Source organism: Mixophyes fleayi, chromosome 5 (assembly GCF_038048845.1).
Source record: "Mixophyes fleayi isolate aMixFle1 chromosome 5, aMixFle1.hap1, whole genome shotgun sequence".
In the NCBI taxonomy this organism is placed as follows: domain Eukaryota; kingdom Metazoa; phylum Chordata; class Amphibia; order Anura; family Limnodynastidae; genus Mixophyes; species Mixophyes fleayi.
In genome coordinates, this window is record NC_134406.1 from 112,940,156 (window position 1) to 112,965,282 (window position 25,127).

The 25,127-nt window shown below is 43.7% G+C and overlaps 1 long non-coding RNA gene across 3 annotated transcripts in view; it reads right to left on the minus strand.

The window, feature by feature from the left end:
• Positions 1-7,110: 7,110 nt before the first annotated feature.
• Positions 7,111-25,127, minus strand: part of LOC142158602 (uncharacterized) — a 46,060-nt gene continuing 28,043 nt past the window's right edge. For all 3 annotated transcript variants that reach the window (XR_012692801.1, XR_012692800.1, XR_012692802.1), the window contains exons 2-4: positions 8,741-8,867; positions 8,490-8,644; positions 7,111-8,241 (exon numbers count right to left, since the gene is read on the minus strand). This is a non-coding gene — a long non-coding RNA (uncharacterized LOC142158602). The remainder of the gene's footprint in view (positions 8,242-8,489; positions 8,645-8,740; positions 8,868-25,127) is intronic.

Here is a 25,127-nt window from a genome sequence, read left to right on the forward strand (position 1 = left end):
CTTCTACCTGTTCCATGAGTTTATGCCGCACTGGTGGCCATAACACTGTTCCGGTGAGCAACTCCATTTCCCAGTGGCTCCAATCTTATTTCTTCCACTCGACTCTAGATGGCGAGTTCTCTTGTACATGCTCCTCAAATCTCTCAGTTGGCATGGCACTGATTATCTGTGGCTGGTGAGCTGATGGGATACAGTGAGTAGCAGTTTCTTCCCCCTGAAGCTGAATGAACATGGCAATGAGTACCTCCAGGGACCTGGGAAGGTCCCAGCAAGTGAGCGCTTCTTTAATTGGGTCCACCAATCATTTATGGAAGGTAGCTAGCAGTGGCACATTCTATATTGTCTTTGCTACGAGGGTCTGAAATTCGATGGCACACTGGGCAACTGAGTTACCACAATGCTCACTCCAGACCAGTCTTATGGAAGCATTGGCAGTATGACCCGGAGAGTTAGATATCAGTATAATGTGGCCAGAAAGTCTGTACTGTTACCCATCGACCCATTGTCCCTTTCGTGGAGTGGTGTGGCCCAGGCCAAAGCCTGGCCAGTCAGCAGGGAGATGATATAAACTGCTTTAATTTGCTCTTTGTAGTTTAAACTGTAGGTGAATTTGGTTCAGGAATCCCCTGCAACAGGAGCCAAATGTCACTGTGCTGCAGCTGCCACAAAAGAACCGCTTGTCTGAGGTAGCAATCAGATACACACAACATCCAGCCAAGCCGTTTAGTCTTGAGAGGACAGGTAGTGAGGTGCAAGCTGAAGTCAGGAGATTGGAGAAGGTTAAATGGTGGGGTACGAAGCAGGTGGAACCAGGTTCAGTATTATAAAGAGTTAATGAAGGTCAAACCAAGTTCAAATTAAACAGATTTATTTGTAAATAAAACAATTATAAATATAATAATAATTATGCTGTGGTAATGGATGAGTATAGATGACCAATCAGATTGCTTCCAGGAACCCCGTCTCAAAAGAGCTGGGAAGTTGTTTCAGAAGAAAATTTCCAAACACTGCTGCAGGTGAACCTGTCTTGTTGTTACAATTACAAAGTTTTTATAACTCTTTGAGTGGTACTCCCTGGACACAATATACTGTACATACAAAGTTATAATCATGATTTAAGAAAATCAATTGGTCATTAAGCAAATTCCAACATCTTATCACTATAACATGCGCAGTAAGCAGAAAGCAACACCCTAGTGAAATATGTCAAGGGTCATCTGGCTTTCTGTGTATTTACACTGGTTCAAACTGACATGTACACAGAAAACCACTAAGGCTAATAACAAAATGGCACCGTAAACTCCATTTGTTTTGTTCCCAGTGGATTGCATTGAATTTATAGACTCATGACCACAAGATTCAAAAGTTAATCTTTATTGTGAAAACAATATAAAAAGAGAGTAATATGATACTTAGCTTCCAATAGTAGTCTTAGCAATGTGTTTAATTTACAGCAATCTGCAGGAGACCCATTTTCTGCTATGAAAACTAAATACAAGATAGATGAACTGATACCGCAGCAGATGTTCCAGGCAAGAGGCAAACTGTGTTTTGCAGCAGTCCAACATTCATAGACCGAAAACTAAGGGTGCCGGATATCACTAACATATAAAGTATATGTTACGTGAGTACCGCTGCGGCTCGCTTCTGGTGTCCCCTGGCATCCCGGCTGTCACCTTGACGACCGGGATGTCATTTCCGGAGTCTGCCCGGCCGTTGCCAAAGCTGTTCTAGCGCCACGTCCCGGCAACAGGGGACAGCCAGGCGCGTGCGCAAGCTATGAATAAGCCTGTGGGTTAATTAGGTTTAATTATTTAATCAAGCAGGGCTGTAGAGGATTTCAGAGCTAGGTTCTGACTAGCTGATAGCTGCTTTTAAGGCAGTGAGGTCTGAAGCCTTACTGCCGGTTATAGCTTTTCTGCCCCAGTCTTGCTGACCTGCTCCTATTTGCTACTCCCTGTCCTGTGGACACTCCGTTTGATTCCCTGTGTATGACCCCGGCTTGGATTATTGGACTCTGCCTGTGTTGCTCGTGACCCTGACACTTCTTGCCTGTACCTTGGACCTTGCTACCGTGCCTGTGACCCCGACCTCTGGCGTGTTTATCGATTACTCTGCTTGCCTGTGAACCTTGACCTTGGCTATCGTTTGACTACCCGCTGCCTTCTACCAGTCTACCGGCCCGCCGCTGTGGTACCAACCCACACTACACTTGGAGCTAAGTCCTGGGGGCATCCGAGTACCGGTGAGCGTGTCAAGCTCTAAGGGAAAGGCGGCTGCTATAGGCGAAGATCTCCGTCATCTGGTTCTGTGGGTTGGTGATCAGGGCCAGCAGCCTAACAGTATAAACATGATTCAGAACTTCGTATTGGCACAGATTTGATTACAAAAGGTCAACAATACAATTCCTGCATATGTGCAGTAAGCACTGGGACAACACCTTGCTGATATGTTGACATGCCCCGGCCTTGCCATTTTTGCTTATGCATTTCATAATACACACATAAAAGTAAAAGCACAATAAAAAATAAGTCCATCTGCCATTTTACTTGACCTGTCACATGTTTTTACTGTTACAACAAGGTTGAAGGATTGGAGAAGGTAGAATCATGATGTGCAGTCAAATAAAAGCAATCTTCTTCAAAGCACAAGCAGAAAAATCTAAAACAAAACATTGCTCCTGCAAATGTTTGGTGGAACTGAGGGACTTTATAAAGGCTACAGACAGGCGAGATAAATGTTCTGATTTTATCTTTTCGCTGAAGTGCTGATTGCAGAGTAATGAAGGCTGTGCAGTAATTGAGGTGAGGAAACTAGCTAGTGTCCCTACGCTGTCACTAAGTGCTGAGGACGGCTGCCTGACTCCTCCGTGTGGACACATCCCATTGAAAGGAAGCTCCTTCCTGCTCACCTTGTTGGACACTTTGCGCGTATGCGCAGTTAGTGCCATGTCCCTTTGCTGGGCAACGGGACGCTTCCTATCGGCGGTCAGCTGTATCTAACAGCCGAATCTTCTCTGCCCAATCAGAGCTAAGCTATATGTATTTAAAGGAGCATCTGGCACCACGAGGGTGCCAGAGTACTGGTTCATCACCTGCTCCAGCACTCCCTGTTCAGTCTGCTTCTTCTATTGTTGTTGTGACCTGGCTTGACCTTCGACCTTTCCTTGGATTGTGATTTTGCACGTTACTACTCTATCTGGTTTTGACTACTGGCTCACCCCAACCATTCTTCGGATCCCTCCTGTGTACCTCGCTACTGTTTAGTTCTTACCCAGATTCGTTTGACCATTCCTGTCTACTCAGTCACTACGCTGGTGACTGTCTTAGAGAACAACAACCTATGCATCCTCTTGCAGCGAGGGTCCCTGATGAAAACCGGGAGGTGTGTTAGACTCCGCACCTCCCTGTTCAGTTTCGCCAATGCCAGCTAGTGGCCTTTTCAGTTCATTAACATAACAGCTAGATTATTGTTCTTATCAGATTGTCAATTAAAGGAATTAAGATTCTGACAGCTGTCTTCTGGAGCTAGTGTTGAATCTTCACTTCATCTTACCTGGTGGCAGCTTCTGTCTTCTGCTGTAGGATTAGTGACCCATACTTATCTGGGTTGGCTTGACCATTAGAGGTATACTTCTCAAAATAACAAATTAGTACCAGGAATCAGATGAAATCAGAAGTAATCTTTATTCAGCAAATTGTGCAATTTAGTCACAAGAGACTAACACACTTCACATACAAATCACACATTTTATATAGACAATGTCTCTTTACAAGTAGCTTCATCATCATCACCACCATCTTATTCTATTTATATAGCTTATCTATTTGATACACAAACAGAGTGCTTGCTAGCAGAAAATAAATTGTCACAACCAAGCATTTTAAACAACACAGCAAATTCCATATCTGCAGAGGCTTGCTCTGCAGCCTATCAAACCTCTTTTAAAGGTATCAAAACCATCTTAATATGCAACAAATAATAATGCAATCACGTTGAATTCATCCATCTTTCAACTATATCATGGCAGAACCAGGAATAAACTCATATTGTGTCCATTCTTAAAAAACTGTCTACTATATCTATGACTTTTTGATGTGGAATATTTGTATGCAGCAACTCAAAAGAGCAAGTGAAAAATAAGTAATTCGGTTGCCATGAAGCATTTAAAATCATATTTAGAAATTGAGTGGTATCTTTGATGTAGAATTTCAGGGACACGACATGAGTACATAGAAACAAATCAACCAGACAAAATAGGATATCACGTTCGAGATAAGTGACTTATGAAGTTTGGGAAAATGACAGTATGTGGAGACTACTGGTTAGGAAGTTTACAGAAATAGTTTTTCTTCCTTTGATATCTCCCCCTTGGACCAAACTTTGCCCAATATCACTTTAATTTTGCACTAAAATTGTATTGTTGAATCACACATTATAAAATGTACTGTCATTCAGTTGTCTAAACGTTCTCCCGATATAATCACCAAAGTCTTGGATGACAATGCCTCCGCTTTTATCGGTGTGTATGATGAAGATAGTATTGTTTGAGAAAAGATTTTTATTGCTTTTCTTTCAGCAGACAATAAATACATTTTGATTTGACTTTTTTCAGCTTTATAACAGAGATGTCTAAAATTTTGTAGTGTGGCTTAATAAAAACTATCTATCTGTGCACTCTTATGTTGTAGTGGATATATCTCAAAAACTGTGTCTGGAAGTCTGCACATGCACAGAAGCAACGAGGAAGGCTGCCAGGCGTTCCAGCTTTCCCGAACATGTACGGTGCCGTATGTCCAGGGTGAGGACAAACACGCTGCTGATAACCCCGCTGTTTGTGACAGAGGTCCTTTACTAAAACAGTAAGCTCATTTAGGGCCTGAATCATTAAGGCACGCATCTCTGTTTTTTCTGCATATCGAACGCAAGTCATGCTTACATGCTTACAATGGGGACATTTGGCCATCAGCAAATGCAGGTCCACTACGTATGCAAAAGCAACAGACACTTTTTATGGGCTAAATTTTTTGGGGTGTGAACAGGGAGGTAAATGGGTGTGGTGCCATAGTCAATTCACAATGAGGGCGTTCCTGTGCAGTGATAGTGATGTCCAAGTCAGGGTCAGGCAACCTTAGGTAGTAGCGTGGTTTTCGGCATACAGTATGCACCTGCCAGGGGTCTAGTTTAAGTCTATGCAGTCACTCATCAACATACACAAGAGTAAACTGGCTCATCTTTGTGACGTATGCTTCCCGATCACCTGCATACTCTCCGCTAATTAAACAGATGAGTGTCTGCATTCTTTCCTGTACAATTCTCCGAGACCTACAATTAACAAGGTTTGCTTTGTTTTAAAAAATTTAAATGTGGCTGTTTACTAGTACCATAATTTGTAATTTTTTTATTACTGTTTTTTGTTTGCTCATACATATATCCCATTAGTGATGTGCTACTTTGTTTTATGTTATGGTCTAGTGATGTGGCACAATGCATAATTGTGTTTCCTGTTTTATTTGTTAAAAATATATTATTTTTTTCTTTTACATCCCCATTATGAATCTTGCTATCCCACTTGTAGGTGTAAGTATATTGTAAATCTTTTATGGCAATAAAGTTTCAAAGCCATTAAGTAATGTATTTTTAACCCCTATATCCTTCTCTCTGAAATATAGCATTTCTTAGTTATGGACCGAGGCACAGGTGGCAATGCAGTAAGGCAACAGTCGTCAAACCCCTCCAAAACCAGCAACAAGTCCATCGTCGCCGGCCCAGGAAGCATGTCTTCAGGCCACGTGTCAGCCTCTTTGGCATGTTTGATGCTGAGGTGGTCTATCATTATCAGGCTCCTGGACACTCTGCACATTGTGCGGAGTGACCTGGAGCAAATGCACCACATCCCAACAGCAATACTGCTATTGACCAAACTGTTATTTCACTTTTTCACCACAGGGTCATTCCAGACCACTGTGGGAGTTGCAGCAGGGATGTCCCAAAAGTCCTTCAGCTGTGTGCTAAAGGTTGTTCTGCGGCCGTTTCTGTCGCGGATCAGGTAATTCATTCATCTGGCACTTGATGAGGAGTCCCTTGTGCCCATAAAGCAACAGTTTGCGACCATAGCCGGCTTTCCAGTTAGGTGCAGTAGAAGCCCTCTTCCCATCAGGTGGAAATGCTGCTATTTATTTGAATCACAGCATTCCCACTCGATAAATGTCCAGGCTATATGTGATCCGTCGCTCCATATTTGTGCCTGGTAGCTGTGTTGCCAGGGAGTACACATGACTCCTTTGCCTTCTGGCAATTAGGGACATGGCAAAGATTGCAACAGAGGCAAGGGGGTGCAAGGACACATGGTTACTCTATTAGGTACTCATTTTTTTACCTAAAAATACTTCATATGTGTAATACTTAAAAACGTTAATATTCATGGCCTTAGTTTTATAGCTAACATAGAGTGGCAGATTATCATGGAGCATTCTAATATCTTTCCCCGTTAAATTTAAGTGTGATATTTAACTAGATATAGCACCTGCACAACTCCCCATAAAAAAAACGGTATCAACATTTCAAAAGGACCTATCCTCGTTGAATTAAAAATATGGGCCTCTTAGCTTCTCAGAAGAAATAACTCCACTAACTTTACATTGCAAATATGGCACTGTTTGTCATCCAACATGCTGTCTGTGTTTTTGATGGACATAGAAGATTGTCATTTATATTTTGTCCTTTGTCTTTCTTGTCACCCCTTATAGAAGATAACACAAACCCTTTTCGTCCTTGGCTACTCACACCTATTTTGAAACCAAGCACAGAGCATGAGCTTGCATACAACTCAGCACATATAGCCACTAGAGCGGGCATTTGGTCTTTTAAAAGCTAGATTCCGTTGCCTGGTAGACTGGTCTGGTGGTACTCTAATGTATGCACTGAGATTAGGAGTTGGGTTCCTAGGGTGGAACAGTCTGAGGTTGCTGGCCAGGAGGTGGTAGATGACGACTCCAGCCCTCCTGAATCTGTTGATGCTGCAATATTTAAAATTATGTCCTGAAAACCTACTTTTATTGTAAAAAAAAAATTGGGTTAAATAAACCAAATAACACACACACAGCAATCTTAAGTATATCATTTATAATTTTACTTACAATATATAACAAATACAAGAAAACAAGTTAATTTGATTTATTTGATGTATTTGCCTGACTTCTTGAAATATTTTGGAATAGTCTTGGATGTGTCTGGCTTCGGGTAACCCGTGATGTGGGAGGCAACAGTGGGGAAAAAGCAGAGGCCAGTGGACCAGTAGAGAGTGGTGGTGCAGCAAAGTGTGGGGATGCAGCAGACGTCAATTGAATGGCATGGGGGGGCAGAAATGACAGGAGGGGTAGAAATATCAGGAGGGGCAGAAATGGCAGGAGGGACAAAGATGCCAGAAGGGGCAGAGATGGCAGGAGGGGCAGAAATGGCAGGAGGGGCAGAAATGGCAGTAGGGGCAGAAATGGCAGTAGGGGCAGAGATGGCAGGAGGGGCAGAAATAGCAAGAGGGGCAGAAATAGCAAGAGGGGCAGAGATGACAGGAGAGGCAGAAATCGCAGGAGGGGCAGAGATGACAGGAGGTTCACCGGGGCAGATTGAGTGGAAATAAGGATTATGATCTGGATATGGATACCTAGGTTCATTTACAAAATAGTAGGGTTGAGAAAAAGGATGGTGTGGAAATCGTGGTTTGGCCCTATAAACAATAGGACCTGAATAGGGGAGTGGTACAGGATGTGAACATGGGTGAGGGTAAGGGGGTTGACTCCTGGATAATCAGGTGTGGTGAAGTATGCTTTATGGAAAGGGCTGACAGTTGGAAAGAAGGAGAGGATACCTGGGAAATTGGTGCTGTAGGGTTGTTAGTCATGCGTAGTGAAATAAGGTCAGTGAGGCGTGTGAGGGTATTGTTGATTGAGGTTAGGTTAAGGTCTAAATTTTGCTCCATATGGGTGAGGGTAGGGTGTAAATTTTGCTCCATACAGGTGAGGGTAGTGTAAATTTTGCTCCGTAAGGGTGAGGGTTGTGGAAATTTCAAAATTTCAGTGCTTTTCGTCTGAATGATGGCATTGGTTTCCCTAATTTTCTGACAACAGCCGTGCTGTGATTCAAGGCCACTGACTTATGCTTACTCGGTCATCTGATGTTCTTCCAGAACATGCCGTTCCTCCACCAGCACATCTTGGAAAATATCTGCATCTGTACTGACACCTAGAATGAAGGGGAACAAAAAAAAATGAAATTATCACCATCTTAAATTATGTGCTACTGTGTAAAGATAGATTACCGAGACAATTTTTTGTGTGTGTGTGTCTGTGTGTGTGGGGGGAGGGTTAAAAATGTAGCTTCATCACTTTTGACTATCGACCAGCATAAATGTATGACTTTAGCTTTTGTTGGTTAAGGAAAAAAAAACCAACAATAACGCAAAACAATAATGTAATATAACTGAAATGTACCTGGTGGGCTACGTCCGGTATCAATGCGGCCCACCTCTTGCAGCATCCCCTCATCTAAACATGCCATGGTCTCAAGGGGACCACTGCCTGTCGCTTGAGCATAAATGCAGTGGTGCCTCAACTCCTCCTTAAGTCGACGCTTAAAGTCTTGCCACCTGTGTAAAAATTTTCAAAAAGGAAATTATCCAAAAAACCTTGACACATGTAAATTAAGATAAAAATACAATAATGTTGCAGGATTCCATAGTGACCTTAGTTACTGTGTGTCTTGTAGGAGCCACGGCATTGACCTGATTAGTTATTTCATCCCATATTCTATTTTTTGATGGTGCGGCAAGCTACCGATTAGTGGAGTGGAGCCTATCAACACATCAATACCTACAAAATTAAATTATAAAGCGTTAGTCCTTCTTCTTACATGCTATGTAAACGGTCACACATATGGCAATATTACTGTTACGAGGCGTGGCACTGTCCATACCTGCCGCAGCTCACTCTCCTTTGCCCCCGGCGTCCCGGCCGCCTCTTTGACGACCGGGACGTCACATCCGGCCCGACCGCTGCTAGGGCAACTGCCGGACACTATGCTATCAGAACACTGCGTCCTGGCAGGGAAATTAGCCGGGCACGTGCGCATTGAAACTGTTATGTGTTTTTTGGCCCAGTTATGGAACATGTGTGGTGTTGGCTATTTCACATTGCAAGCTACCATTACCTGCATTTCTGTGTGCATTTAAGACAAAAATAAATAGTAAAAAAAATATATAACACATCCAACTTTTTAACAGGACGCCAACGCATCCCATGCACCCACCACCGCCATGAGGAAGGGCCACATGATGAATTGGTCCGGGAGGAGGAGGTGGTCCAGGAGGAGGAGGTGGCGGCTTAGGACTAGGAGCTGGCCCAAGAGGAGGAGGTGGCAGCTCAGGACGAGGAGCTGGCTCAGAAGGAGGAGGCGGTGGGGGCCCTGGAAGATACCAACAATTTAATTTCTTGACCTTCTCAGTCCTTTGCAGGAGCCCACCTGAACCAGCTGAGCAGCCACAGGTGCTGGTAGAAGAAAGTAAGTACCAGGTTATTGTAATGTAGTGGTAGTGCTAGACACTACCCACAAAGAGGCGAAGAGTCTAAGGCAGCGGTAGGTTTTTGCCAGGGATGCCCACAAGGGAATGTGGACTTTGCATCTCCCAGACCGCAAGTCGCGGCCCTCTTAGCAAGTGACAAGCAAGATCTAGGAGAGCCCAAAGACTAAGGCCAGAGGGACAGACGTTTTTCGTCAGGAATGGTAAACAGGAGGAAGAGGTGCGATGATCTGCAGGAGAATACCGGATACTAGGTAACCGAGGCAACAGATCAGAGAATCACAGGAGTAAATGGTCTGCAGAGGAGAATAGCGCTGAGGTCCAGAAGAGCTGGAAGCCATGATGCAGGATCAATAGGCAGCGTGATGGTCTGCAGGAGTCTACTGTTTTCTAGGTAATAGAAGCAATTAATCAGAGGATAACAGGAGAGAATGGTCCGCAGAGGAAAATAGCACTGTGGTCCTGAAGAGCTGGAAGCCCTGGTGCAGGATTAATAGGTGGTGCAATGAACTGCAGGAAATCCCTGGAGGGCAGGTAACGAATATAAACAGAAGCCAGTGGTAGGAACGTCCTTACAGGTAGGGAGACCTGAAGATCTGGACAGAAAGAAGATAGAGGGTGCTTTAAATAGAGTGAGCTAGCCAGCAATCAGCCAATAGAATGAAAGGCTGATTATAAAATCCTGGTCTGCGCATGCACAGAACTTCTCACAAGATGGCTCCCGCCTGTAGCCGTCCACGGAGAGGAGAACGGCTACAGGAGGGGACTGGTAGGAGCACAGGACTGCGGGGTAAATGGGTTCTGAGTGTGACAGTGACACTGTAAAATACCAGAGGGCATCCTAATTACCCCAAATGGGGAACCTGTTCCCCCTCCCCACTCTTTGTCTTGTGTGCAGCTGGATGTTAGAGAAGTGGGTGGTTTGAAAAGTGTAGCTTGGGGGTTGAGACTCTGCTTAGCAAGTTATTGCAACATGTAGAATGAAAACAATGAACAAAAAATTCTGCCAAACTAAATAAACACACACTATTACTTATATTATATATTATCATCATCATCATCATCATTTATTTATATAGCGCCAACATATTCCGTAGCGCTTTACAATTGGGGACAAACGTAAAACAATAAACTGGGTAAAACAGACAAAGAGGTGAGAAGGCCCTGCTCGCAAGCTAACAATCTATGGGGCAATGGGAGATTGACACATGAGGTTAAGTATACATTTTGCATCATGGCCCAGCCAGACTGCAAAGGTAAGGTGACTCATAAGCTAAATGATCCTGTCACACAACAATGTTGGTCCGGGGGTAGTTGTCTTCTGTGAAATTGTGTAACAGGCTAAAGGTAGTGAGGTTAAGAGGGTGGTTGAGGAATATTATAAGCTTGTCTGAATAGGTAGGTTTTCAGAGAACGCTTGAAAGTTTGTAGACCAGAGGAGAGTCTTATTGTGCGAGGGAGAGAGTTCCATAGAGTGGGTGCAGCCCGAAAAAAGTCCTGTAACCGGGAATGGGAGGATGTAATGAGGGTGGATGAGAGAACGCAGATCTTTTGCAGAACGGAGTTGCCGAGTTGGGAGATATTTTGAGACAAGAGAGGAGATGTATGTTGGTGCAGCTTTGTTGATGGCCTTGTAGGTTAGTAAAAGTATTTTATATTGGATTCGGTAGAAGACAGGCAGCTAGTGTAGAGACATACAGAGTGATTCAACAGAGGAATAGCTATTTGCAAGGAAAATCAGTCTTGCCGAAGCATGAAAAATAGATTTTAGGGGTTTGAGTCTGTTTTTGGGAAGACCAGTAAGGAGGGAATTGCAATAGTCAATGCGGGTGTCACGGTTCTCAAACAGAAGTACAGCTAGGAGTCATGAATTCGGTGAAAAACACTGTGTTTATTTGCAGAGAGGTGATAACAGGTAATAAGGAGCAGTGATAAATACCAGGTTCCAGCTGATGCAGCAAGTAGCATGAAATGTCCAGAAACAATCAGGTAAGGACAACAGGAAATGACATCAGGATTAGGACAACAATAACCAGCAATGTGAGCTGGGGGAAACAGGTTTAAATGGACCACACCCAGGTGCATAGAATGATTGGTGAACAGGAGGGTTAACCCCTAATGCACACAATAGCAGCACCTCTGGTGAGTGGAGGTACTGCCAATACAAAACAATAATAGGACAAAAAGGCAGGAGCTGCCATGCAAAGCAGCATGTAGCACATAAGCTGAGGGCAGATCGTGACAGTATCCCCTCCCTTAAGGGCGGATTCCAGACGCCCAATTATCAAAAATGTCTGAATTCATCGGAATCATAATCCAGAATTGGGGGCCCGGCAGAAAAGTCCTCGTCCAAGGGCGGAAAGGCAAAGGAGACCATGCCAGTTGCCAGTTCAAGAACTGCAGAACCTCCTCTTCTCTTACGTCCTCCTCTCTTACGGGACTTTCTCGGAATTGGGGCCTGAGCCAACTGAGTGGAGCACAAAGATATCTCTTGGCCAGGTGAGATGGGTGGACCTGCTGACAATACAGAGGCCCCGTAACAAGGCATAGCGGGAGGTGTTGGTGAAAACTTGTTGATCACTGCCTCGACAAATAGTTGTAAGTCAGAAAGAATGGGGTGATCAGACTCAACAAAAGGGTTTGCCCATTCCATAGCCTCTCCTCTAAAATGTGTTAACAAAAACAAAACTTGCCTCTTTGGGTCACTGGCAAGGCTAGGTACTGAGGGGAAATAAGAAGCACAAAACCTCAGTAGAGCACTAAACTGAGAAAGGTGCCCATCAAAGGTAGATGACAGCTCACACTTGGCACCCTTGGCAACGGATGGTTCGGACTTGGCAGCAGGCTTGACAGGAGACCCGGACTGGGCGGCAGACTTGGGAGCAGGCCCGGACTGGGCGGCAGACTTGGGAGCAGGCCCGGACTGGGCGGCAGACTTGGGAGCAGGCCCGGACTGGGCGGCAGGCTTGGGAGCAGGCCCGGACTGGGCGGCAGGCTTGGGAGCAGGCCCGGACTGGGCGGCAGGCTTGGGAGCAGGCCCGGACTGGGCGGCAGGCTTGGGAGCAGGCCCGGACTGGGCGGCAGGCTTGGGAGCAGGCCCGGACTGGGCGGCAGGCTTGGGAGCAGGCCCGGACTGGGCGGCAGGCTTGGGAGCTGGCCCGGACTGGGTGGCAGGCTTGCCAGCACTTTGAGAAGCCTGAGGGCAGACAGCACTTTGAGGAGCCTGAGGGCAGACAGCACTTTGAGGAGCCTGAGGGCAGACAGCACTTTGAGGAGCCTGAGGGCAGACAGCACTTTGAGGAGCCTGAGGGCAGACAGCACTTTGAGAAGCCTGAGGGCAGACAGCACTTTGAGAAGCCTGAGGGCAGACAGCACTTTGAGAAGCCTGAGGGCAGACAGCACTTTGAGAAGCCTTAGGGCAGACAGCACTTTGAGAAGCCTGAGGGCAGACAGCACTTTGAGAAGCCTGAGGGCAGACAGCACTTTGAGAAGCCTGAGGGCAGACAGCACTTTGAGAAGCCTGAGGGCAGACAGCACCAAGTGGTAACTCGGGCTGGACCGCATGGACTGGCAACTCGGGCTGGACCGCATGGACTGGCAACTCGGGCTGGACCGCATGGACTGGCAACTCGGGCTGGACCGCATGGACTGGCAACTCGGGCTGGACCGCATGGACTGGCAACTCGGGCTGGACCGCATGGACTGGCAACTCGGGCTGGACCGCATGGACTGGCAACTCGGGCTGGACCGCATGGACTGGCAACTCGGGCTGGACCGCATGGACTGGCAACTCGGGCTGGACCGCATGGACTGGCAACTCGGGCTGGACCGCATGGACTGGCAACTCGGGCTGGACCGCATGGACTGGCAACTCGGGCTGGAGGGACAGAACCCCCTCTGGAGCAGACTGTAAGAGCAGCGCCCCCTCTGGAACAGTCGGTAAGGGCAGCGCCCCCTCTGGAGCAGACTGGAAGGGCAGCGCCCCCTCTGGAGCAGACTGGAAGGGCAGCGCCCCCTCTGGAGCAGACTGGAAGGGCAGCGCCCCCTCTGGAGCAGACTGGAAGGGCAGCGCCCCCTCTGGAGCAGACTGGAAGGGCAGCGCCCCCTCTGGAGCAGACTGGAAGGGCAGCGCCCCCTCTGGAGCAGACTGGAAGGGCAGCGCCCCCTCTGGAGCAGACTGGAAGGGCAGCGCCCCCTCTGGAGCAGACTGGAAGGGCAGCGCCCCCTCTGGAGCAGACTGGAAGGGCAGCGCCCCCTCTGGAGCAGACTGGAGCTCAGGAACAGACACAGCGGCAGGAGACTCGGAACCGGACACAGAGGCAGGAGACTCGGAACCGGACACAGAGGCAGGAGACTCGGAACCGGACACAGAGGCAGGAGACTCGGAACCGGACACAGTGGCAGGAGACTCGGAACCGGACACAGTGGCAGGAGACTCGGAACCGGACACAGTGGCAGGAGACTCGGAACCGGACACAGTGGCAGGAGACTCGGAACCGGACACAGTGGCAGGAGACTCGGAACCGGACACAGTGGCAGGAGACTCGGAACCGGACACAGTGGCAGGAGACTCGGAACCGGACACAGTGGCAGGAGACTCGGAACCGGACACAGTGGCAGGAGACTCGGAACCGGACACAGTGGCAGGAGACTCGGAACCGGACACAGTGGCAGCAGGCTCCAAGCTGGAGGCAGATGATGTGACCTCGGCACAGGAGACAGAGGCTGGCACCTCGGCACAGGAGACAGAGGCTGGCACCTCGGCACAGGAGACAGAGGCTGGCACCTCGGCACAGGAGACAGAGGCTGGCACCTCGGCACAGGAGACAGAGGCTGGCACCTCGGCACAGGAGACAGAGGCTGGCACCTCGGCACAGGAGACAGAGGCTGGCACCTCGGCACAGGAGACAGAGGCTGGCACCTCGGCACAGGAGACAGAGGCTGGCACCTCGGCACAGGAGACAGAGGCTGGCACCTCGGCACAGGAGACAGAGGGAATGGGTGCCTCAGGACAGGCGGCTGGAGCTGGCAGATTGGGTCTCTTCGCAGAGAACAGGAATGCTGGAGCATAAACAGATTTGGAGTGCCGAGAGGAAACAACAGGAGATGGTTCAGTAAGCTGACGTGGTCTACGGACAGGACAGTCCTGCAAGAAATGTGCATTGCTGGCACAGTAGAGACACAGTTTGTTGGTTACTCTGCGCTGTCGCTCCACTTCGGTCAGATGGGGGCGTGGCCCACTTGTGAACCGGGCATTAGTTAAACTGCAGTTGTTGGTTAAATGCAAATTTGACATGGTATTATTGCAAGGTGTTGGCGGCACGGATTCAGCAGCAGACAGAGTTGGCTGGGTCAAATCAACAGCATTAGATTTCAGTGAAACCGTCTCTGATAGTCTCCTGAGTGGGTCCAAAAGCAAAGCGGAAAATCCGGCCAGCTGGGAGCGCAACAATATAATGTCCATTTGTAAGGTTTGTAGCAGGGGTAATTCCATGATAGGTAAAACAGACATGTTGCAAAAGACAAATGAAAACTTGATTGCAGCAAAAAGGTCCCAGAAAAAAAAAAAAAACTTTCACCTGACTCCAAGGCTGTTTTTTGGGCTGGTTATACTGTCACGGTTCTCAAACAGAAGTACAGCTAGGAGTCATGAATTCGGTGAAAAACACTGTGTTTATTTGCAGAGAGGTGATAACAGGTAATAAGGAGCAGTGATAAATACCAGGTTCCAGCTGATGCAGCAAGTAGCATGAAATGTCCAGAAACAATCAGGTAAGGACAACAGGAAATGACATCAGGATTAGGACAACAATAACCAGCAATGTGAGCTGGGGGAAACAGGTTTAAATGGACCACACCCAGGTGCATAGAATGATTGGTGAACAGGAGGGTTAACCCCTAATGCACACAATAGCAGCACCTCTGGTGAGTGGAGGTACTGCCAATACAAAACAATAATAGGACAAAAAGGCAGGAGCTGCCATGCAAAGCAGCATGTAGCACATAAGCTGAGGGCAGATCGTGACAGCGGGAGATGATTAGTGCATGAATTAAGGTTTTAGCAGTGTCTTGTGTGAGATATGTGCGGATTCTGGAAATGTTCTTTAGATGTATGTAACATGATTTAGATATAGAGTCAATGTGGGGAACAAAGGATAGGCGTGAATCAAGGATTACACCTAGGCAGCGAGCTTGTGGGGTGGGATTTATGGTCATGTTATCAACAGAGATAGAAATGTCAGGTATGCTCTTGTTGGCGGGTGGGAATATTATTAACTCTGTTTTAGAAAGATTAAGTTTGAGTTGACGAGAGGACATCCAAGATGATATGGCAGAAAGACAGTCAGTTACACGGGACAACACAGATGTCGAGATATCAGGAGAGGATAGATAGATTTGGGTATCATCCGCATAGAGATGATACTGAAAGCCAAAGGAACTTATTAGATTTCCAAGAGAAGCGGTATAGATAGAGAACAGCAGAGGACCTAGCACCGAGCCTTGTGGTACTCCAACTGATAGGGGAAGCGGAGCAGAGGTGGCTCCAGAGAAATTAACAGTGAAAGAGCGATTAGAGAGGTAGAATGAGAACCAGGATAGAACTGTGTCTTGAAGACCTAGGGATTGCAGCGTTTGTATGAGAAGAGAGTGGTCAACGGTGTCAAATGCAGCCGAGAGATCCAGGAGAATTAGGAGAGAGTAATGGCATTCAGTCTTAGCAGTGATCAGATCATTAACAACCTTGGTCAGCGCAGTCTCTGTGGAGTGTTGAGAACGAAAGCCAGACTGAAGAGGATCCAACAGGTTGTTTGCGGAAAGAAAGCGTGTGAGGCGAGTGTAGGCAAGTCTCTCTAGAAGCTTGGAGGGGCAAGGGAGCTGAGAGATGGGACGGTAATTTGAGAGAGAGTTTGGGTCGGAGTTTTGTTTTTTTAGAATAGGAGTAATCACTGCATGCTTGTATAGTGATGGAAAGATGCCAGTAGAGAGTGAGAGATTACAGATTTGAGTTAGAGGTGAAATGAGCACAGAAGACAGGGATCTACCAATTTGCGAGGGAATAGGATTAAGAGGACAGGAGGTAGAGTAGGAAGATAAGAAGAGCGTAGAAATTTCCTCTTCATTTGTGGGGTCAAATGAAGAGAGGGTGTCAGAGGGTAGTGGGAAGGAATTGAGCTGATGGCTTGTTGAGGAAGAGGATACCATTTCTAGTCTGATCTTGTCAATGTTGTCCTTGAAGTAGGAAGCAAGATCCTGAGCACTGATAGTAGATGGAGGGTTCGGGGTGGGAGGATTGAGAAGATGATTAAATGTATTGAAAAGGCGTTTGGGGTTAGAAGCCTGAGCATAGATAAGAGATTGAAAGTATGTTTGTTTTGCAGTGTCCAGAGCATTTCGATAGGAGTGGTAGACAGAAGTATATGTGAAGAAGTCATTAGAGCTTCGAGATTTAGGCCAGTGACTTTCTGCTTTATGGGACAGTTTTTGAAGATTTCGTGTTGCTTTGGTGTGCCACGGTTGACATCGAAGTCGACGTGTAGTATGTAGTGTCGCTGGAGCCACTTGATCAAGGGCCGTTGCTAAGGTTAGGTGAAAATGAGGTACTGCCATCTCAGGGGATGAGAATGTAGAGATAGGGGAGAGAAGGTGTTGGAGAGAGGTGGAAAATTGTTGAAGATTAATAGAATTAAGATTTCTACGAGTATGAGGAGGCTTGGTTGAGTTAGACAGTAGAGAGGTTAGAGCAGTGGGGGTGAGAGTGTAGCTGATAAGGTGATGATCCGAGAGGGGGAAGGGTGTATTAATAAAATTAGAAACTGAGCATAGTCTAGAGAAAACAAGATCAAGGCAGTGGCCATCCTTATGAGTAGATGATTCAATCCACTGGGAGAGGTCAAGTGAGGATGTTAGAGAGAGTAGTTTGGAAGCAGCTTTGGAAGGTGGGTTATCAATGGGGATGTTGAAGTCACCCATGATGATGGTGGGGATGTCTGAAGATAAGAAGTGAGGGAGCCATGCAGAGAAATCCTCAATAAATTGTTGGTGTGCTCCAGGGGGACGATAGATCACCGCAACACGTAGGGAGAATGGATTAAAAATGCGAATAGCATGTACTTCAAAAGATGTGAACGTGAGTGATGGGACATTTGGTAGAACTGTGTATGTGCACTGTGGGGAGAGAAGTAGTCCAACCCCACCTCCTTGTCTGCCTTCAGGTCTGGAGGTGTGGGTGAGATGGAGGCCACCATGTGAAAGTGCTGCAGGTGAGGCAGTGTCTGATTGCATGAGCCATGTTTCTGTTATTGCCAGAAGGTTGAGGTTTTTTGAGAGGAAGAGATCATGAACGGAGGTAAGTTTGTTACAAACAGAGCGTGCATTCCAAAGGGCACATTTAAAGGACTTAGGAAGAGAGGGGAGACAGGTGATGTGTTTGAGGTTTGCTATAGAACGGTAGTGCTCAGATGTATGTGTGTGTGTGAGGAGTGTGGGGGACCTGGATTAGGTGATATATCACCAGCTAATAGAAGCAGAGTGAGAGAAAGATAGGCAAGGGGATTGTAAGATGTGTGGCCTTTTATTTTCTGGCGACAGGTGGAGGCTGTACTTGTTAGAGATAATAAATAGGATAACAGTTCATGGGTGTTAAATAGAGGTGAGTGGAGTAATGCAGGTGCAATATGAACAAATTTGTGTGTTGGTGGAGTGGTGAAAGATGACACAGTCCTAAAGATCATGCCATGAAATGAGACTAAGAAAAGCAATTTGTGAAACATTGTGATAAAAGGGGTAAAAGCAAAAAGCAAGGGTATTTCAAGAATTACCTCTTTGCAGTCTTCCATATAAATAGACAAGTAGTGCAGAAATAGGCTGTGGCAGATGCAGCTTATTGCTGGGAGTAAAATCAAGTCAAATGTAGTCCAATGTTTGGCCAACTGTGTTGTCTAACTGTGCATTTTCGTCCACTTTGTGAGAAAATCCCACTTAGTATAGAAATCACACACGTCTAACCCCACATACGTCTCCCTATAGAATGAAGCTAAGATGTAGTCAGTCTAATTTAGGAATACACTACAGATGTGCTAATTGGTCAGCTAATCAAAGGAAAAGAAAACATTTGTGGGATAGGATAGAGGAGGCCAGATACCTATCATAAATTAGGCAGCAATAAAAGACTGTGCCAACCTAAGTTTAAACAGATAACAGTTTTCTATAACATACTTTAAAATTATATTATTATATATAATATAATATTAATATTATTAAAGATTTTACATCGGGAGAAATTCTCTTTAGTGTATACCCAGCTAACTACAGATCGGTATCAGACCGAAGGTTATTGAAAAAATGGTTACAACCAGTGGTGGGATTCAAAAAAATTAACAACAGGTTCTATGTCCTAATGACCATTTTAACTATACCAAAAGATAAACCGAAAGGTAGTCTAACAATTCACGCATTAAATACTGCAATAACAATAGTAAAAGAGTTAAAGACAACTAGATTATGTGTAACGGAAGATTTTAAATATTAAATTCCTCATAAACAGTTAGTGAAGATATTTCCATATTGCTGTTTGATTGGCATCCTCACTTGCAATTTTCTTTGCTTTTATCCGAGCATCATCAGCTGTGTGATTTACCCTTAACCATCTTACTTCTTATTTTGCTTTGCTTTCCTCATTGACTCAGGCCCATATAATTTAACACAATAGACGTAAATTCAAAATGAAAAAATAAAAATCATTCTAAAATAAATAACTAATCCGGCACGTAGCATACACTAAAAGACTAAATCAGCACAAATACTGCACAACCAACAATGTGTTTAAATAAGTTGCATACCCAACAATAATGAAGCAATTGAAACAAATATGTTACTGAATACTCCTAAATATGAATATTCATAAGTGTTCTCCAGCATTAAATTTAGACAGATTGTGCCATTGTCTCTTACCTGTTCTTGCTCTTCTCTCTTGCAGCTTTGTTGTCCTCTCGCTGGCTTGTGAAAGTTGGAGTCCTATATTGAAAATGCAAAAATTGTATTATAATGCAAAATGTTAACAAACCCTGAATGATTAGGCTCCTTAGTTCAAACAAAACACTTCATTATGGACAGATAAAACTACCCCATTGTACAGGCATATATAAGCAATATCTGAACATTTGTGGTCAATAAAATATTAACCTCTACCAGCCCCATTTCACTAGTATTTAATATTCTAGTGATCGCTGAGACCACAGAGAGCATCCATGTAACCGTCACGCAATAAAGTTATCATGCCTCCCAAAGCTGCTCTATTTATTAAATACCCCCTAAGACATTTCATTACCCCTGCAGGTATTTTCATTACAATAACAACTTCAAACAGGTAATAAACTCAGATACACAAAAATAAATTGTGTACTTCCAAAATAGTTATTACTTCCCACTGTAGCTGTTAATATGGACTATTGTGCTCCCTCTAACTAAACCACGCATCTAAACACAACATAAACAGCGTTGTGGGGAGTAAACTATATAAAGATGTATATAAATAAATATATATATATATATATATATATATATATATATATATATATATATATATATATATATAATAACTAACCCACGCATCTAAACACAACATAAACAGCATTGTGGGGAGTAAACTGTATAAAGATGTATATAAATATATATATATATATATATATATATATATATATATATATATATATTTATATACATCTTTATACAGTTTACTCCCCACAATGCTGTTTTTGTTGTGTTTAGATGCGTGGGTTAGTTATTATATATATATATATATATATATATATATATATATATATATATATATATATATATATTTAACAAAATATGTATAGATAAAAAACTTGTTAATTCATTTAACTACCCACCTTCAGTAATTTTCATTTCCTCCTCTTATAGCCATTGATCCCCCCCCCCCCCCCCTCCGGCAGCCATTTTTCCTTACTCCCCCCTGCATGGTATTTTCATTAGCCCTTTCCTACAGTCATTGCCTCCCCCTGCAATAAATTTTACTTATTCCCCCCCCTGAAGGTATTTCCTTATACTCCCCCCTTAAAGTAATTTCCTTATACTTTCCCCTGCAGTCATTGCCCCCCCTGCAATAATTTTTACTTATTCCCCCCGCAGATATTTCCTTACACCCCCCCCCCCCCCAGAAAAAATGACAAAAAAAATACTCTTTCTTACTTAAAACCAAAAGGAAGGACGAATACAAATTAATACCTGAGCAGGCTGCTGGCATTCACTGTGCGCACCCAGCTAGTGAAACCGCGTAGTCAGAGGCTCCTAGGCGACTGCGCATGACATCACGGCAGCTGCGTCAGGATGTCACATCGCGCAGCCGCATGAGGTAATATGCAGTTTTCTTTTCCAGCAGAGCATCGGAAGCTCTGCGTGACGGATCGGGAGAGGGAGCCGGATGCCGGATCGGGTGAGAGCCAGGAGCCAGTGCCGCACAGCAGGCCAGCAAACGGTTCTGCCGAACCGCAAGTATTTTAGGAATCGGTTCTATAGAACCGGTGCGAACCGGCTGAATCCCACCACTGGTTACAACCCAACTGGAAACCTGTCTGCCAACCCATATTTATAATCAATTCCAATCAATATTCAGGAGACGACATTGTACTGAAACAGCCCTGTTGTGTGTGATTAATGATCTTCTGATGGCAAATGACAGAAGCTATTGTTCGATTTCAATCCTCCTGACTTCTCAGCACCATTTGATACTGTGGATTATGGGGTTCTAATAGAGTGATTAAACATTTTGTGGACTGCATGACACAGTCCTTAGTTGCTTCAAATTGTTTTTCACTAACAGGTCATGTATGTGTCTTCAGGGGTATATTGATCATCAGACATCATTACCTGGATCACAACCGATATGCAGGCGATACTCAACTATAGAAGAGAAAAAAAGAAGGAATAGTACTGAAAGGAGCACTCTTTTTGTCAGATAATGGAATTTTTTATCATTTGTATATATTAAAATGAACAACCTTTATTAGTAAATTTAAAATTAATAAGCGAAATATTTAAAATACGAGATATGTTGCAAATTAACCTGAATATTTAATCTGTTAAAAAAGGTAGAAAACTACCACGTTGGCCTGTTGCTATGTATATCCCTCTTAATACTTGGTAGAGTATATTAATAATATGTAGTACCTCAGGGTAATTATAAACAGGGCTATGATAAACCTTGTTATTGTGAATCCACCAGGGGGCAGGCTTGTGTCCGCCTATTAAATAGACTTAGCTAGTCCACATGACTCATTATTTCCACTTTTTATTCGTTGTTATTATTATAAGGAGTAAGGAAATAACAGATCTAATGATTCATAAGTGAGAAAAGTGATCCCAGTCAGGGTATCACTACTCACTGGTTATAAGGGTAGAGGCTAATGTACTATATACATAGTCTAAAGAAAGTCCACTGGTTAGTGTGTTCACCAGCTTGGAGAACCCCTTGGTTTTAGACTGACTCTATAGATTGTTGTAAATGCACCCTAATGTCATACTATTTGGTGTGTTATAGCGCTGGACTGTCTGGTTGAATACAACGCTACCTGTTGGTGTGTAATAGCGCTGGACTAACTGGCTGTGTATACCGCTGCCTACTGGTAGAGATTCTTAAACTGCTAAACCCTATGATCCATATCATAAATGTGGATTAAATAGTGGAGAACATAGATACTCTTATTTTAAACTAATGAGGACATAGCACACAGGCTCAGCGTGAACGCCGACGCGCGTTTCGCTTATGAGCTTTAACGAGGCAACCAGACTGACGGTTCCAATTGGCTTTATAAAGGGATGTGCCCGCCCACTCTATGACGCTCATGTATAGCGTTAGATAGGGTACTTTGCATTCCCCGTTTTTGGCAAGCGTTGATAGGTTGTAGAACATCACATGATTCTGTCATGTGTTCAGAAATATAGTGTGTTGATGTTATCGTTTCACAAGGGAGGGCCTGTCCTGAATCAAGACATGTGATTGGTCCCCTGCTGTATCGATGGTAACACACTTCTAATAGTGTTCTGACATATTCACAACGTAAGTATATATCTTCCACCTCACCAACAGTATATAGAAGATGACTGCATAAAATAGGATAAATAAACTTAATCACTCATTAGCGCGCCCTCTTCATATTGTTCCATTGATATTGTAGTTATAAATTCTACATTTAACTATTACTTTATGTAGCCTAATGTTGTTATATTTGAAAATATAGAGTTTATAAGCAATGTTGATATGTTAGGTATATATTAGGTGATATAGATCATAGTTCCCTCCTGCTAATTTCCATACATTTTAATAAAATGTTTTCTTAATAAAAATATATATACCTTGTGACAGCTTTATATGACAAGTAACTATGTATTGGTGATTGATGAAATGTTTGTCATTCATTAGTATACCGTCTTTAAATAGGATATAATGGTAGTTTTTCTTTTACCTAGTTATTGTTAAAATGATCAAATGGTATTATAAGTGTATAAATTCTGGGCGTTATTGTATATCTGATATGTATAGTATTTACTCTGGATCATGATTCACTCAAAGTAGTTGGAGTAAATTGCTTACTACCTTTAGTAGTATCTAATTATATATTCAATAAAACATCTCTATTCCTTAGTATGGGCCCAAACCCATATTGTTAGTAATCTTCGTTTATATTAGACCGCACTGATGCCGGTCCTCAAGAGTGATTTCAATGTGCATCAACCTGAGACTGGGAGCTGACTCTCAGTATCATTATATAGTGTATCTGTGGATCCGTGAATCATTATAATATTGTAAATCATATATTTAAGTTTCAATTTCCTAATTACTTGTGAAAATCATCTATTTATTCAGATAAATATATCCTCTTTATTTTATAGTGATGATGTGACAATAGTGATTAGAGATGTGAGTGACTGTAAATTTTTTAAAAAATTAAGACGTGATGTGATAATAAGTTAATTAGGGTAAGCTTTCAATGCTTACTTATTAATAATTGTGCTTAGGGTCTATAATAACCATTGTGTAGTGTATCTTATTGTAGGGTATTAGGTGATACTGAATGCCAGTTTAGTCCCAGTTAGTTCGGATTTCATTAGGAGTTTAGTGCATACATATTGTGTATATATTTAATGTGAGATTCTATATTGTCATATGATCAATGTTATACATTGGTCTAAACTGATCTAATTCAGATCAAATTACTCCCAATAGTTCAAGAGAACACCATATAATTACTGTTGTCATTAAGGCCTTTAGGGGTGAGACTTCCCATTAAAAAGATTTTTTTGGTCTCATGTTTTAAAAGCTCAGTTTTAATATCCCCTCCCCTTAGACCTAACGTTATCTGTTCCATCGCATACGCTTTGAGATATTTGGGATCATTATCATGATGGATCAGAAAATGTTTTGCCACTGTGGTAAGTGGTTTCATATTTGTTTTGTCCCTATTGGCATTGCGTATATTCCCTGCATGTTCCAGAATTCTTTTCTTTAGCGGTCTGGTGGTCATTCCTATATAGTTAAGTTGGCAGGGGCAAGTTAAACAGTATATTGTATTAGGAGTATTACAGTTGAGAAACTGATCTATGACCCATTTTCGTTGGAATTTGTCTATATACTCTTTTGTTGGAGTTGCATATTGACATGCTTTGCATATTCCACATCGGAAAAAGCCATTTGGCCTAGTTGACAACTGTTTGCAGGATGACTGAAGTGAACTATGTACAAGTTGGTCCTTAAGATTTCTGGAACGTCTCCACGTAATTTGTACCCTATTTTGTAGGGTTTGACTAAGGTCCTCGTCCGTCATGAGAACATGCCAATGTTTCTGAAAAATAGATAAAATATCTTTCCATTCTGTACAGTAAGTACCTATCATTCTGGTGTCATCATATTTATTTTTCTTATTATTGGAAGAAGGATATAAAAGAGACTCTCTATCTCTCATCCTAACATCCTGTTCTGCTTGTCTGATGATATTTCTACTGTAGCCACGATCAAGAAATCTCTGTTTTACTTCATTAGCTCGTTTTATAAATGTTGCTTCATCCGAGCAGTTCCTCTTCACTCTTAATAATTCCCCCTTTGGAACCCCTTTGATGACTGGGGGGAAATGTGAGCTTGTAAAATGAAGAAGACTGTTCGTGGCTGTTTTTTTACGATATATATCAGTATTGAGTCTACCGTCTGAGGTTTTTGTGATCGTCAGGTCCAAAAAATTAATCGTGGTTTCATTAATTTCAGAGGTTAATTTAAGGTTTATATCATTAGTGTTTAATATTGTTACAAATTCATGAAATAGTGAATCCTGATCATCCCATAGTACTAACACGTCATCTATATACCGTAGCCACAAGCTTATGTGGTTCGTATATTTTTCGTATTGAGAATTGAATACATATTCCCTCTCCCACCATCCTAGGAAGAGGTTGGCATACGTAGGGGCACATGCCGTCCCCATTGCTGTCCCGCGTATCTGTAAGAAGAATTTATCTTCAAATATGAAATAATTTTTGGTCA